Raw genomic sequence first — 16569 nt, 5'->3', positions numbered from 1 at the left:
GGTAATTATTATGTGTTCAATAGTTACACATATAGAATTTTTACCTTTTACCAAAGTTCAAGGTTTTGGACACTTTAAGACAGTTTAGGACAGTTTTATTCAGTTTAAGACAGTAAAACCCACGTGTCCTGTCCAAAACCAGCTTAGGACGTCCAAAACCCCAACCCTGTAATGAATTGTTCGATGTTTGTAATCTATAACTGAATCGTCCAATTAAAAAAAAAAGGTTTTGAACTTGACATTTTTGCTCAGTAACAGTAAATTATCTAGTTAGTTGGAATAAAAAGTTGGTTGGTTGGTGTCGTATCCTCTATAGAATCATATTTCATGGTGTGCTTGAATAGTTTTTGTTATTTCTATGGCATTAAAAGAATACAAATCCTCTTCTGTGGGGTAGTTTAAGAGGTGAAGGCCTGCAGCGACTGCAGGGCAGTTAAAAACATGACATGGTGTCAGTTCCACATTAAGACAGTTGCCACAGTTTTGATATTTTCTAGTCTTATCTGTAGAAATTTTCATGTTTTTATGATGTTTTGTTCTTAGTCTGATGAGAGTAGTGGCTGTCTTCCTATCGATGTCAAGATTAGTTATTTGATCGTGGGCTTTAGAAGTAAATAAAAAGTGTCTTAGAATTTTAATCAGTAGCAAATATGTAAAAATTGTCCTTGCAATATACAGTAATGAATTCACAAAGCTATATTAAAATAAATATTTAAAAATTGCAGAACCTGATTCCTCGTAAGGGTTCTTTATGTGCTTGGAATATTTTTACATTGTTCATATTGCTTTGCCAATATTTTACTTATCCTACATGATCACCAGTTACCATCCAAAGATCATTGCGATTCCAAACCATACATTGAACAGGAGAATCATGAGCCTAAACAGAATTACAAGAAATTAAAATACATTCAACTTATTAATAAAAATATATAAAATATAGCAACAAGTATAAAAAAAAATATAGCAACAAGTAGGGTTAGGATATTGATGGCCTAAAAATTCTTAAAAAATGCCTTTTAAAAAGAAACCTTAGAAAACAACATTAAAAAACAAAATAATGCCCTTAAAATTTTTCACTGACATGTTTTATATTAGCATTTTTAATTATAACTTGTAACTTCAGGGTTCATACAGAGATCAGAAGAATTCCAAAATTTTAAGGACTTATCAAAAATTTAAAAACTTTGTATAAAACATAACTAGACAGTTTTTTTTTTCAAAGTTAAAAAGCAGTTATTATAAAAAACTTGCAAAAATGTATATTTTGCATAAGATATTTTTTTCCAGACTTTTTGAAATAAATTTTGACTTTGTCAAACTTCATCAAGAAAAATAAATAAAGTTATCACTTTCACATGTAAATACATTTTCTAGTTTCAAATATTTTAATAAATCTTGTTAATATTCATAGTAGAGATGCTAAAGATTTAAATTTGAATACATAAAAAAATCTAAGGCATTTTCTACAAAAAAAAAAAAAAATCATAGTAAATCATTAATTAAGTTTGCTTGTAACATGTAAAATTAAAACTACTTGCTGTTATTTTTTTCTTCTAACTCATGCAATTCAGTATTTTTTTTTCTTTTAAAGTTTTTCTTAAACTATTACATTTTGACAGCTAAGTGATATCATTTTGTATCCTTGCTTGGACAGCAAATTCAACAGCGAACTTAGTAAGTTCATCCATTCAATGCAATAATCTAAGGAGTTTCTAAGGACTAATTTGGAAATCTAAGTAGTTCCAAGTACTCCGTGGACACTTTTTTTATTTCCAAGGAGTTTCTAAGGAGTATCAGGAAAGACAAAATACAGCATCTGCCTTTTATTCCTCTTTCAGCAAAGAAACCAAACCAAATATTAGCCTGGGCATTGAGGAATTTACTTTTCGTCAATAATTATTTCTACTTTATAGCCTCAATAAAAAAAAAATTTTAGTAACACCTGAAAAGATGTTATTACAAGCTATGAACTAAAACAGGCAGAAAAAGAATACTAATAGTATGAAAATTTTCTTGTCAAACAAAAAAAATTTTGAATAATTCTTTGAAGAGAAAATTGTGAGTTTGGAAATACATTTAAAGAAAATGGTTCCAGATTTAAAAAAATTATACATGCTTTAAAGTTCAGGGTCAGCCCTAACCAGGTAAAAATTTTGAAATTACCAGGTCAGTGTATTTTTTTCTTCTCATAAAGTGTAAGTTGAGAACAAGAAAAGTGTCAATATTATAAGTATTTTATTTAAAATGTTATTATTTTAACATATCATCTTGAAAAAATAAGTAGACTAAATTTATTTTAACAATTTGGCAAGGTTTTGTTTTTTCTTTTTAATGTTTTGGTACAACATTAATTTTCAAAAAATGTAAACATGTGGAGAAAATAATATGTTTAGTTTGTAAAATATGTTGTTTTTATTGAATGATTTTTTTTTAAAGGTGTTACCTTGAAAAGTTTTTGCTCAAAGTTTACCTACAGTAAAAACAGGTAAAAACAGAATGACCAATAAAACCTTGGATAAGTACTGCTTAATGTATTTTCCTTAAGAAAAAGAAAACCATTCCAGATGATTATATGTGAATAAATTTTTATCTTCACAGTGGCTCCCAAAATAGTTCATTCACTTATAAATTCTGAAATACTCCTTTTAATTCTGAAATCTTCCTTTTAATTCATTAATTAAAAGGAATATTTGAGATAAGATATTTAATAATAAGATGTATAATCCATGCTTTGCAAAACTGTATGGAATATTATAAAAACAAAGCAAAGGTTTATTTTTAAGAAATCAATAATCAAAAAGTAACAAAAATTCTACCCCACAAAAGTCATGGTACATTTAAATGTTTTTTGGATTTCAGAATTAAAATTATCGTCTGTTGCTTTAATTTGTTTATTTAATTATTTTTCATTAATTTTTTTATTTATTTGCAACTTAGTATCAAACTTACAAAATAAATAAATTTAATTTGCACTAGTAAATTTTAATTTCTTTTAATTTGTACTTGCTAACTCTATAATATTTTCCTTATCATTTAAAAATGGCTAGTAGTCATAATAAAACAATAAACATTAGAAACTAGATTATTTGTCATCATAAGAGGTATAGTTCATTCACCAGAAGTTGGCCCTGAGCTCCGCCTCCGTCATGTGGTATCCGACAATACTATTTCGCTATTTTTGGTAGAAGGATGGGAACAATCCTGAACGCGGTTGTTATTTGGCGATCGCGTGAAAAAAAAATTTTTTTCGCAATCTTTACATGGATTTTTTTAACATTAAATATTTCATACATTTGATGATATCTCTCTCTTTTGATTGAACAGTTTGTCCTTTTTGAGACATTTTGCTGGGAAAACAGCTGTTTTTAAATTTAAAATATATTTAATTAGATGGAGTACTGAAAGGTACAATAGCAAATGATAAAGCGAAAAGAATTCACTGTTTGCATCTGGCGCACATTAAGGGTTGCCTAATTTTCCAGATCGGAGATAATACAATAAATGAGTGATTGGTGACATACAATAAATGAGTAATAATACAATAAATGAGTGATAAAACAATAAATGAGTGATTGGCTAAAAGAAAACATTAAATAACATAATTACTAGTTCTGCGATCAACTTAATTTTTGGAATATCATCAATTTGCTTTCGTTTCCTTCCTCGTCTCCTCGTATTTGGTTTCTTTTTTTTTCATCTTTATCTGATGATACCTTTAACATAAAAAGAATAATTTGAAAAAGTTTTATGTGATTATCACAGAATATACGTTCATTTAAAACATATGCAACAAGCATACCTTGCTAGTCATCTCCTCCTCAAAGCTAATTGATTCAGATTGAATTTTTTAATTTTGCAACTAGCATTTGTCTGACTTGTAAGAAATTGGAAGAGACATTATCATAGCTGCCAACACGGATAGGAAAAAATGCAGTAGATTTTACGAAATATAAATTTCACGATAATTGTTGCATAATGTATTAAATTTTTTACACACACGGAATTTTAGCGACTTTTATAGTCATCAAAAAAGTCATACTTGAAATCTTATGTACTATGTTTACTCATAATTTCGAATATTAATAAGCATTTAATTCATCAAGGATAGTAAAGAGATTTTTTAATTAATTTAAAAAGAGAGTTCTAAATAAAAATAAAATGAACATTTTTGAAGAAAAAAAAAGCTTTGAACTACTCTTTATAAATGAAGTTTGCATCATTATGCATTTTAAATATTTATTTAAATATTCAAGCAAGCTATAATCTGTACAAAAATTCTATTTCAATAAGGATTTTTTTTTTCGGAAATTTACTCAATTTTAGGAAATTTTCTAAAATGTACAAAAACCAGGAGAATTTCAATTAAACCAGCAGACCAGGAGAAACTAGCCTAATCCAGTAGTTTACCGGAAAATCCAGTGGAGTTGGCAGCTATGCATTAAACATTACAGCAGTGGTTCCAAATATTTCCGGTTGGAGGAACCCTTTGACATATTTTTCCCCAATAGAACCCCAGTTTATTTGTAATTTTTACAGTTTAATTTCAAACATACTTTAAGTTGCAGCAAAAGGAAATTATTTTTATAATTACTTTAGTAATAAAATAGCTGTTATTGTACATTACATACACCAAAAAATGAAAGTAGCATTTAATTAAAAAAGAAAAAAACTAGAAGATTTTTCTAGAAAAATAAAAAATGTAAAATGAATTCATGTATGTTGAAACATATTTAAAAATTGTTTTAACGAATATGAATTCATTTACCATTTTTTTTTATTATTATTATTTAATATCAAACTCTAACTTAAATCTCTCTTTTCAGATTTGTCTTATTTATAATAATACAATTCTTTCAGCTTATCTTCCTTGTTTATAAAAATAAATTTCAAAAATATATAAAATATTGAATACTGATAGCAGTTGATCACTATTGGACTGAATATAAAATTAATTTATACTATAGTACAAAAATGTAAAAAACTTAAAGTTGGTTTGACAATTCTTCAAATAAATAAATTGAGAATTGGAACATTTTACTTTTATTCAAAATACTGGATTGAATTAGAATACTGAACTTGAGAACATAGATTTTTCAAGAAACCCCTTTTTAGACATTTTTATGGAGCCCTGGAAGTAGTGAAACTCATCATAATTGGGTTACTTTCGAGTGTAAAATGGCACAATCCAAATCTCTTAAAGATTTAAGTTTTTTACAATCAAGAAATTTTTGAAATAGTTTTGCTGCATTAACCACCATAACATTAAAAAAAAAAATTTATGCTTTCTGTAAATTTACAGTTACTTATTACACATTGAAATATTATACAAATTTATTTAATTCATCAAAATTTCAGGAAATAGTTTTCATTAAGGATTCTAGTTCAAAACTTTTTCAGATACTTTTTTTCTTAGCGTTTTACTTAATTCCTATAAGATCCGTTACCAGTAGAACTGAATTTCTTGAATTCTGTCAATTTTGAAGGTTTGTGTAGGTCTTTTACTTAGGTACCTTAAAGCCTCCTAAAAAAAGCACAATCTCTTCCATGTGCAGTACCCCCCTTGTTCACACTATTCTTTTCTTTTAGAAAGCGTCACTCTCCACATAGAGTATCATTCTAGGCAAAGGGCAGAATATATTAATGAAAGGACCTGCTTTCTTCCCCTTGCCTGTAGCCTCCCACACACATCCCCTCTTGCCTCTCTAGAATGCTTCACCCTCGATGCATGGTCTAATTCTAAGTGATAAAAGAACAAAATTTTCTTTTAAAGAATTGAACTGAAAAATTGTTCCCATCAACCATAGGAATGCTAAAAAATTAAGGACTTATAAAGACCTTGAACCAAAATTACGTACTTTTAAGGGTCCTTATTTTCCTAACAAGTTAAGCAGTTTTTATGGACCATGGGAGCCCTGTACTTCAGTGTTATCAGTAATAGTGTTAAAATTACATTTCATGTTAGACAGTAGAATTTTCAGTTCTGGAGCAGCATGAAGTCTAGCTAAAAATGAAAAAAAAAAAATGGAAAAAAAACTGAAATATGATTTTTGGTAAAATGAATATGAATAATGAACATTGTATGAACTAACACATATGGATATAAATAAAATAACGGGTTTCAAAAGTTTTACAAATGTTCAAAGTCTGAATTTCGCATAACACCTTTTGGGAACCGATGCTCTAAACTATGAAACACATAACATTTCAAGATATAACTGTTTAAGAAATAACCATAAAACTTACCATTTGCATTTAGTATTAAATCCTCTTCCTCAAGTTCAAAAGTCTTTCCAAATAACATAAATCTTCTATCTCAGTTTCATCTACTTCCACTTCATTTATTTTTCCTTCATCCTAGAAGTTAAAAATGTCATTTATTATCTTTACTGGTGACAAAAACATTAAAACACATTTTGCGTTTTTTCTTGTTCAAGTTACATAGACTATAGTAAACATAAACAATTGATCAATGTGCAGGTTCCATCATCTGAGAATAATGTGAATAGTGAACATTTGTAAAAGATAAATTAAAATGGAATCCTCATAACCTGACACCCTCAGAACCAGCGGTTTGTTGGAAAATCAAAATCGTCAGATAATCAGAGGACTTTCCTAAGACAATTTTTTAAATTTATAAACATTAAACTATGAGGAAAATTATTAAAATAGTGACATTAATGAAACTTCAAAAAGAAAATATATTTGTTCTAACTCTGTCTAAAAAATTGTTTATTGTTCTAACATATACAACTGTATAACAAACAAAAAAATCAGTTGTGCATTTCTGTTTAACCGTCTTTTTTTTGTTTGTTGTTTTAGCAGCTAGATTTTGGAGTCACTTTATTAATAACGATTGGTTAACAACAGCTTCATCTTGTTTTATAAACCACTTAGCATATTTATTTAATGTTTAGTTAGAGCGCCAATAACATCACAATAATAGCAGTTTTATATTAATATGATAATCTAATATGATAATTTTATACTGATATGATTTAAAAATATAACAAAAAATTATCTAAGACAGCTTATTCTGAACATATTTATGTTTCAATTTGAATAAATCAGTCAACTGAATAAATCATTTGAGAAAATACAACAGTGATGTGATGGAATATTTTTTTTTAAAATTTTTTTTAATAGGTGTTAGAATTATTTACTTAGAATCTCAAGCTATTTATTGCTAATAGTAAACTTCAAGGTTGGTTATTATCTAGATTTGTAGCAAGATTTTACCAGGTTTTGGCTAAGAAATGCAGTATTCTCATAACTTTTTTTTCTGCCAAAATCAAATCCCCTTAATGTTTACTTTACTTTTTGCTTGTTTCATCATATCTCGAAAAATTTTAAGGAAATTGAAGAATTTTTACAAACAATTATAAAATTCATTTATCCAAAGATAATTTCACCCACAAAATAATTTTCAGTAAAGATTTATTATTTTATAAAATAATAGTCAACAAAAAAATTTGAAATGCAAAGTATAAAATTTTTCAGACAATTTTCAAGTATGTAAATTTACATGGTAAAATACAAATTTGGAATGAAAATGGTTAAATAGTTACTGAAAAATAAAATTTTACAGATTTCTCAGAAACTATTTGACCGCTCCATCTCGTATTTCACAATGTAAATTTACATATTTTATAATGGTGTAAAAAATTGTACAGCTTACAATTCAAAATTTTAGAACTATTATTTTATAAAATAATAAAAAGCAATAAATATTTACTAAAAGTTATATTTTGCGTGTAACATTTATTCCAATATTTATTGCTTTGGATAAACAAATTTCATAACTGTGTGCAAAAGTTTTTTAATTCACTTAAAAATTTCTCAAGATATGGCAAAATACACAAAAAATGAAATTACTATTTAGGAGCCCAAATTTTGTATTGCTCTCTCCCACCAGACTATGTAGGTGGGAGAGCCCCTATTTTTCAGATTGCGATTGGGGGGGGGGGGTCAGAAATCTGAATCCGTTGAAAAAAAATTATATTAGTTGAGAGAAAGTATTTTTTTGTGTCTGATTTTATAATTTAAAAAATTGTTTGCACTTATTAATTATCATAGTTGAGGTCACCTCCTCGAACCATTAAGATTGAATCCGAGGACATGAAGATAAGATCAGATCATTAGATAAAAAGTTATTCAGATTGGGCCACCTTTTCGGTGCACTGTACATCCCTACAATAGGCATTAGTGTTTTAAATAATATAGGTCGATAAATAATATCTCCAGGTGCTGTAAAAATAGGGATGTTACGATAGGAATATGCGACCCATTTGTCAAACCTTCGGTAGGTCATATGCTTGGCAAACTATTTTTTATATGTATTTTTCCACAATTTTTTTTAGGAATTTGAGGCAACTATGAAGAATGCTTATTGTGGGCCCTGCACCTGCAATTTACAATCAATATATAAACTGAAATGCAATGCAATAAAAAAACAATTGAAAAACAACCTTCGGCTGAAGACATTGTTCAACACAGCTTTCAATATATGTTTCAAATACATCAGCTTCATTCAAATTAATCAGCTTTTTATCCCAATGAGCAGCCAACCAGATACAAGCCAGGGGACCCTTTTTAGCTAATACAAAATGTGCATAAAACATAATTCAAGCCTGAAATAAAAAACATTAAAAGATAAAATCACTTTAATTATATCATCAGTTGAACTCAAATTATGTAAAACATACAGAAACAAGGACACACAAGATAATTAAGAAATATCGTTAGTAAAACCAGCAGTCTCCTTAAGCATTTTTAGGAGGGCTGTCCGCACAGCTCGCCCTTTGATCTCTATAAATACGCCCTGTTTGTAAAAATAAGCCACCCATCCCTTAAAAACACTACCTTTTTATTCATATTCCATTTTTTAAAAAAATTAATTCACTGTTTAAACTATAATCACGCACTGGTAAAATTATCTGTGTTTACAGGTTTAATTCTGATTACTATTACATATATTTACTTTGTTAGGGTTATTCTCAACTCGATTAATTTTTATAAGTACCTCTATTTTTTCGGGGGAGATCAATAAACTTTTTAATGGTTTCAATCTTATAAAAAAAAAAAAAAAATGCAGCTTTAAAAATTAATTTTCTTATAGTTTTCAGTTTATATTATATAAAAATCTTTTACATTGTTTATCAATTAAAAATATTTTTTTTTAGTTTACTCTTTTGGAAAAAAAAATGCATGCCCAAAGATTATCTATTAGCATGCCTTTAATTATTTTTATAAACGACAAATTTCTCTTATTCTGACAATGAGAGCTAATAATTTTTTGAAATATAGACAAAAAAAAATAGTATAAGAGGGTAACTTTTAATGATGTTAAATGAGTGCCTTTTTTGAGCGCTCTTTTTAATTCCTAGGAAGAACTCAGCGTAGAACCCCAGTTACGCAAACGAACTTGGATGTGGGAAAGTGTTATCAGGGGCCAAAGCAAAATTAACAGTAATCTGAGACCACCATTAAATAATACTGGTCTCCCCGGACCAGAAAACAAAGTTATAATCTTTCGGGTTTGTTTATGTTTCTAGTTTTGGTCTGTTACAAAATAGCATATTTGGTTATCTGACAAGTAGCATGTATCTGGCTGATCAGATCAATCTCCCAGACATTGGATAGCAGCCAGATACAGTAGAGAACCGATTATCCAGAACGATCGGGACCATCGCAATTCCGGATAACTGATTTTTCCAGTTTTCTGAATCTCTAAAAAACACCGTTTTTTTTTTTTTCATTGTCAAACCCAACTAAAAAAATAATTATTCAGAAATAATTTTAAAAAGAAAGAAAAACGATAAAGTAATACACATAAGTTTAATAAAAGAAAAAGGAGAAAAAAAATAATGAAATAAAAATATATACAGGCTTAATATAAAATGAACAAAAAAGGTAAAATGGAAAAAAAAAGGGTGGGTGGGCTCCATCTTCCTCGTCGCTTTCTTCTACCTCGTCGTTGTCTGCGTCAGGACTCAAAACGACACCCACTCCATTTTTTACTTCATTATTAACATATGAAAAAGGAAAAATAACGAGCATTTTTTTCCCTCCTATACACGAGAAAGACAACCTTTGAATATAATTCTAGATGGAAAAAAAATTCTGGAGAAAAGAAAAGCAATTTTTTTTTTAACTTCATTATTCTCAAATGAGAAGAGAAAAATCGCGAGCGTTTCTTTTCCCTCCTCCTATGTGATAGAAAAACATTGTTTGAATATAATTCTGGATGGAAAAAAAATCTTTGGAAAATTTCTGCAGAAAAGAAATGTAAAATTTTTAACTTCCCAAAGGAAAAATGTTTCTGGAAAAAACTCTCTAACGTTCTTCGACATTATCCCAGTGATTCTGGCACGCGATTGCTATCTAGAAAAGTTTAACTTGGGTTTCAGCATTTTGCTAAAACATTAATTGAAATCAGTAGGAAAAACATATGTATCACAATCTTATTCCTCACTAAGCTGAGTGATTTTATTTCTCCATGACTCCAGTTAAACCTAAATTGGCAAGCAGACACAGAGGTTGACATAATAAAAAGAATTTATGCTCTGCCCCCTCCTCACACCCAATTCAAAATGAATGAACTGAAAAACAGGTGCAGTTGCAATACTTGACTTTGAGTCATTATTCTTGTTTCTTTGGCAGTCACTGTGTTCAAAAGGGGAATAACAGAAATGACAGATAATTTTTTAAAAAATAAGAAAAGTAGGAAATAACAGGGGAAAAAGAAGGGGTACAGAGATAATAGGAGTTGTGAAGTCCCTTGTTTCAACTCTCCTGGACTAAGCAATCAACAACTCCTACTGTGAGAGAATGATGACTCCTACTGTGAGAAGCTGGTAGTAATGACTCCCCTTGCCAGATGATAAGAAAACAGGTGTTAAATGAGTCACTCTTTCCCACTGAGCTATGATTGATGATATTTAGTACAAGACTCTCACTGCTCTTGACAGAACTAATGATTATTATCCCTTTGTAACTCAACAACTCTGATTTAAGGAATATTTACAAGGATGTTAGAATACATCTTATTAAGCATGTAAAAAGTAATGAAAAAATTAAGACCTTAAAATTAAAAATTTACTGATAAAAAGCATTTGTTGAACAACTCCAATATCGTGAAAAATAGCACAAAAATTCCAATATATGTAAAACTTCATGTGAAAAATTTTGAAATTGTTGTTTTTATGGTAACAAAGTCTCACACCACATTTTTCAATCCCTCCTTAGCCAAATATACAATCAAGGGGATTGTTGTTAAAAAAAATTGTATATCCTGCAATTATATCGTGGAACAATTCTTGCTAAACGCATTATAATATTGGTAGCTACACCAAGACTTGGTTCCCCCGAGTTTGCAATATTTTCTTTACCTGAATTTAGTTTGATTTTATAGGTAAATCCAGCTCATTATAGGATTGAATTTCCATGTATGTTGCAGATATGTAACGCGGTGATACAAAGGGTTATAGCAATATTATTTATAGTAAAATTTAAAGTTCAGCTATTTTAATTAAAAGTTTACTTAGAAGAAATAGATAAGAAATAAGAACAAAAAAAAATACTAGTTTAGTCTCATATACAATAAACTATTAATACTAAAGAACGAAAAACAAATATACTGAGGATATCTGACTCAAATTCAGGTGGGATATCTCATTTTCGGCCAATGTAAGATCTGCTGCATCTTACTTGTGGCATTAAACATACCTTGTATTATAATTTTTGCACAAATTTACTTTTTTAAAAAAAAAAAAAAGGAGGGGTATCAAGGTGACATGTAAATGGACTAATTAACCATAATACAAAATAGCAATACTTTGAGTCCCTAGATCTCCAAACTGACTTAATTTTCTTAAACTATACCTTTGATTATTATTAGTTTAGCATCCCAACTAGACAAACCAAACAGGAGCAGAGACATGCAAGATTATCAGGAATGAGGATTGTTTTATTATATTAGTTAAACCCCGAATAAAACAAATACAGTAAGACCTCGATTATCCGAGCTAATTGGGACCGCTAGTACCTCGGATATCGGAAATCTCGGTTAATAGGAACCATGAATAAAAACCTTCCGTGATTGCGAATTTAACTACTTTGAAAGTAAAAACAATAGAACGTTTTTCAAATGATAAAAATAAACATATATGAACTTATGTTTCACAGCTAAAAAGACTTAAAAAGGAAATCAACTCTAGTAGTAAATTTTGAAAAGTAAAATGGAATTTTTTTAAACTATACTTAGTTAAACATCGAAAGACGCATTTCCAAAAATAACACAAATCTCAAGAAAATATTGTATTTTTAAAATTTGCATGATTAAACTTACAAGTCACATGACCACTGTTAACAAAGCATTCATGGATGTTGTCTTCTCAGGGTGTAATATTTCATGGAAGTTGAGTGCTTTTGTGGGGAATAAGTGCCTGCAACAGGGACAACGAACTAATATGTGTATAATTTCTTCCAAGCTCATTTTGGAGAGGAGAAAAAAAAATTTAGACTTTGTTATTGCCTCGGTCAACAGAAACCTCGATTAATCGAAGCTCGGTTAATCGAGGTTCTACTGTAATTTGAAGTTGTAAAAGTATAATAATGCTTAATTTTAACATTGTCAAAAGAAGTATCAGATACAAATTAATTTTAAGATTCCCAGTTCGTCATACTAGGAAAACTACCGGATCGTAATCCAGAGTTATAACTAGAAAAAATAGCACATACGGATAATCTTAAATTAGAGCCCTACATGTATGTTATTTGGTTATTTTTATGAAATTTGGGTGCCCTAAGAATACGGAAAAAACCACATCAAAATAAAGAATATAAGCAACACGTACATGCTCAGCTGAGATACGGGGTGACTACGAATTATGCATTTAGAATTGCCCCCCTTCTGTGATTTTTTATTTATTCACTATCTTTTTTTAACTTCACACAGGTGGCTGTTCAGAAGTTGCGAAGCCTTGGCAATTGTTCTGCAAACAGATCACGATACCGAAATTGTATCAAAACAAACTAATTAATACGGCAATAACAATCAAAAAACTATTAAAAAGTGGCACATAGTTAAGTATAATTTGCGTGTTCACTATAATACTATGGATACGTAAATGGGAAAAGAACTTGAAAAATTTTATTGCTTCGTGAAGAGTTTCCTAGAACACACACTTAAAAAAAATTTAAAATCTAATTGACAAAATAGCATTTTTAAGATGATAGATTAAGCCATAAAACTGGCACAAGACTTCTTACAAATATGTAATTTCAATGAAATACAGCCACTTTTTTATAAAAGAAGAAAGAAAATTACTTACTTTTGCTAAAAGCTTTCTATTGATATCTAATTTGAATTTACATAATTTTCAACGAGCACAGGAATGTTATTGTTTTCATTTCAAATTTCTTAGGAGAAATTTCATCAAGAACTTCAATTGCGCTTCATCCTTACTTTCTATGAATGGTTAATCATGTAAAACCAGAGGTAACAATTACGTAAGGCTGTTGCTTGGCTGACCGCCTTTTTAATAAATAGAGGCATTTGATTGGTTGATTACATCATCGTTTTCATCGTTATCTCTTCATCGTTTTGTCAGGTTTACTAGAATGGCGTTTTTAGCATCTTTGTTTGGCGCAATTTTAATAACGCGCATGCTCAGTTTGATAATTTATTCAAACCAATCTAAGTACTTCGTAGACAAAGAATATAGACGCTTGTATCCCCTCCTTTGCTCGTGTAACTCAAACAAAGACATAAAGATGGAAAGATCAATCACTGTACCAAACAGATGTCAGGGTAAACTTTGACACTGGACACATCACTGGTCTCTATTTTTTTTTATTTGATTTTCATAAATTGTTATGATAAATAATAACATTCTGTCACTGTGCCAGAAAAATCTGATCACATTTTTTTTAAAGATTTATAATTTGTAAATTTTAAATGAAAAAATTAATGTATTTTAAAAAATTGATTTTTATATTGTTCTGAAATTCAAATACTTGAAATAAATAAAAAAAAAAAAAAAACAATTTAAGTGCTTATTAAAAATATATAAAAAATATAAAATAACTAAAAAAATTAATAAAATGATTAAAATAAAATAGAACAGTTTTATAAGCAATCTAAGCTGCCCAAAGCATTTAATTTCATGATGAACAATAAATTGGAAAATGTTAATAATTGCTGAGATAGAGTCTCATAATTGCCTGTTAGCGTTCAGTTAGTTAGTTATTAAAACTTATTCATGATATTCATTTGTGCGTAATCTAAATTCTAATTATTTTCATTCAAAAAGTCTTTCAAAATATAATTTTATTCCTGTATTTAAATTACAAGTAACTTTGATATCTGGGTTGCCTACAAAAATTCAAAAAAGTACAAAAAAAATTTAGAGCATTTCACAGCATTTACTATTTATTAAAGATGATAAAAAAAATTATTGATTATTAAAAAATAATTTTATTGCGATAATCAACATTAAGCTGGAAACCTATTACTATTAAGCAATTTAAAAGACTTTTTCGTGGTTTTCCTTCGCATGTAACACAAATTTGATTACTTTAACTTAATCTTCATTAAAATAAATTATTCTTATAACTTTCATGAATTTGATTGTATTCTGATACTTAAATTGTTAATTACTTTGATTTCTGAATTGGATTAAGCATAATAAGGGTGTTTCATTACATTCACAAAATAAAAAAGCTCACACTTTGATTTCTGGGTTGAGTTAATAAGAAGAGCTTTTCGTTCTGTTCAGAAAGATGGTACCCTATCTATTAAGGATAATAATAATGAAAAAATGTTTATTTATAATTTTACTCCTATACTTAAATTGCAAATTATTTTATTTTATATACCAATAGCAGCAATCTGAAAAACATTTTTGTCTGTTTTTCATAGCGTATAACGCGAAATTTGATAATTTTAATTTCAATTTAATCTTGATTATAATTAATTATTTTTACAACTTAATTGTTTATTAACTTAATTATTTATTAACTTAATTATTTTGACTTAATTAATTAAAATTAATTTATTAATTAATTTATTAATTAATTTATCAATTAATTAAAATAATTAATTAACTTAATTATTTTAACTTAACTATAATTTATTTATAACTTAATTATTTTTATAAACATAATTATTTTTATAACGTAAATATGGTTTTATTCCGATACTAAAATAGCGAGTTACTTTGATTTTCGGTTAAAAACTACAAAAATCTCGTTATAGTCACAAAGAAGTCTCTCAAAGATGCTGAAAAATGATTCATTATAAAAAAAATTCATTGCGATTACTGAACTTCTAAATGGAATCAAGCCATCTGAAAGATATTTTCGTGGTTTCCCTTCACGTATAATGCAAAATATGATTGTTTTCTCAAATTTTTATTCAAGCAAGGAAGAAAAATATTTATACCATTATTAACCACTCCAAAAACCAGAGTAAATGCTTTATTATAAAACTGATGCGTCCAGAATTTGGAATTATGATGAACTTGCCTGTATATTTTGATTCAATAAATTGATTTATTTTCTGCTTCCCTTCTTACCATTATTATTTTTTTTTTTTAAGTGAAAAATGATTCTTCTACATTACTGTTAGAAAATTTGACGGTTCATCAGGTTGTCTTTTGTCAACATCTGAAAATAAAATTCGAGCAAATAGTATTGTATTTGTAATGGCGAAAATATCCAAATGATAAAATAAACATGAACTTTTTTTACATTGTTAAAATTAAAAAACTTAAGTACTCGGGTTCCTATGATTTTATTATTTTACTAATAACTTATTCTAGTATGTTATATTGAAATATCTGATATATGTTATATTGAAATATCTGATATATGTATTTTGAAATATCTGATATATGTATATTGAAATATCTGGAGAAAAAAAAATTTCTAACCGAATGTTCTTTGAGTCAGGAAGAGACAAAAAATACCTGTTGATTTTTTTGAAATATACTTTCTATCACAAACGCCTTAAAACTTTGTTATCGATAAAAATAATTTCAGATGATTTTAATCCTTCATCTCTTATTAACCTCGTTATATCATGCTTTTGATCAAAGTTCAGCAGCGTGTCTGCGTTCTTTCTCTCCTAAATATTAATTTGATCCCTACACACGTTTTTTATTCCATTACTTATAAGGATTCGTAAAATATATATTAACGGCCCGGATTAGAGAACAACTGAATTATCTTCTTCAAAAATGGCAGTTATTTAATTTAAATTTGATACTTTTGTGTGTGATCATATCTCAGTGTCAACCATATCGGTGTCACGTATCAATGACATCCAATAAAAATCTAACTGTCAATGAACTTATTAACTGAGGTGAAGGGATTAATTGAATGCTTAATAAAATAAGAGCTTTCTTTGATGATATGTTTTTTAAATTAGTGGTGAAATCGTCTAATAATTATTTTTAAAAATCGTTGCAAGAAAGGTTTGCAAGGGTATTTTTTTTTCAGACTCATGCGAGTTAATTCAAATCAAATAAATATACTATATGTACTTTCTTTATCTTTCTTCCGGAT

The 16569-nt window shown here is 28.2% G+C and overlaps 1 long non-coding RNA gene across 3 annotated transcripts in view; it reads right to left on the bottom strand.

Annotated features, from left to right (window-relative positions):
* Nucleotides 1-13463, bottom strand: part of LOC147809996 (uncharacterized) — a 47574-nt gene extending 34111 nt beyond the window's left edge. For 2 of the 3 annotated variants that reach the window (XR_015434024.1, XR_015434023.1), the window contains exons 1-5: nt 13335-13463; nt 8469-8630; nt 6247-6357; nt 3610-3716; nt 729-880 (exon numbers count right to left, since the gene is read on the bottom strand). This is a non-coding gene — a long non-coding RNA (uncharacterized LOC147809996). Of the gene's footprint in view, nt 1-728; nt 881-3609; nt 3717-5788; nt 6005-6246; nt 6358-8468; nt 8631-13334 lie in introns of those variants that run through there. The other variant, XR_015434022.1, reaches the window with a different exon arrangement.
* Between the last annotated feature and the right edge of the window lie 3106 nt (nt 13464-16569).

This window comes from Parasteatoda tepidariorum, chromosome 5 (assembly GCF_982258835.1).
Source record: "Parasteatoda tepidariorum strain Cologne lab strain chromosome 5, Ptep-v5.0, whole genome shotgun sequence".
Taxonomy (NCBI): domain Eukaryota; kingdom Metazoa; phylum Arthropoda; class Arachnida; order Araneae; family Theridiidae; genus Parasteatoda; species Parasteatoda tepidariorum.
The sequence above is the reverse complement of the archived record's forward strand: the minus strand, read 5'-3'. Positions and strand labels throughout refer to the sequence as shown.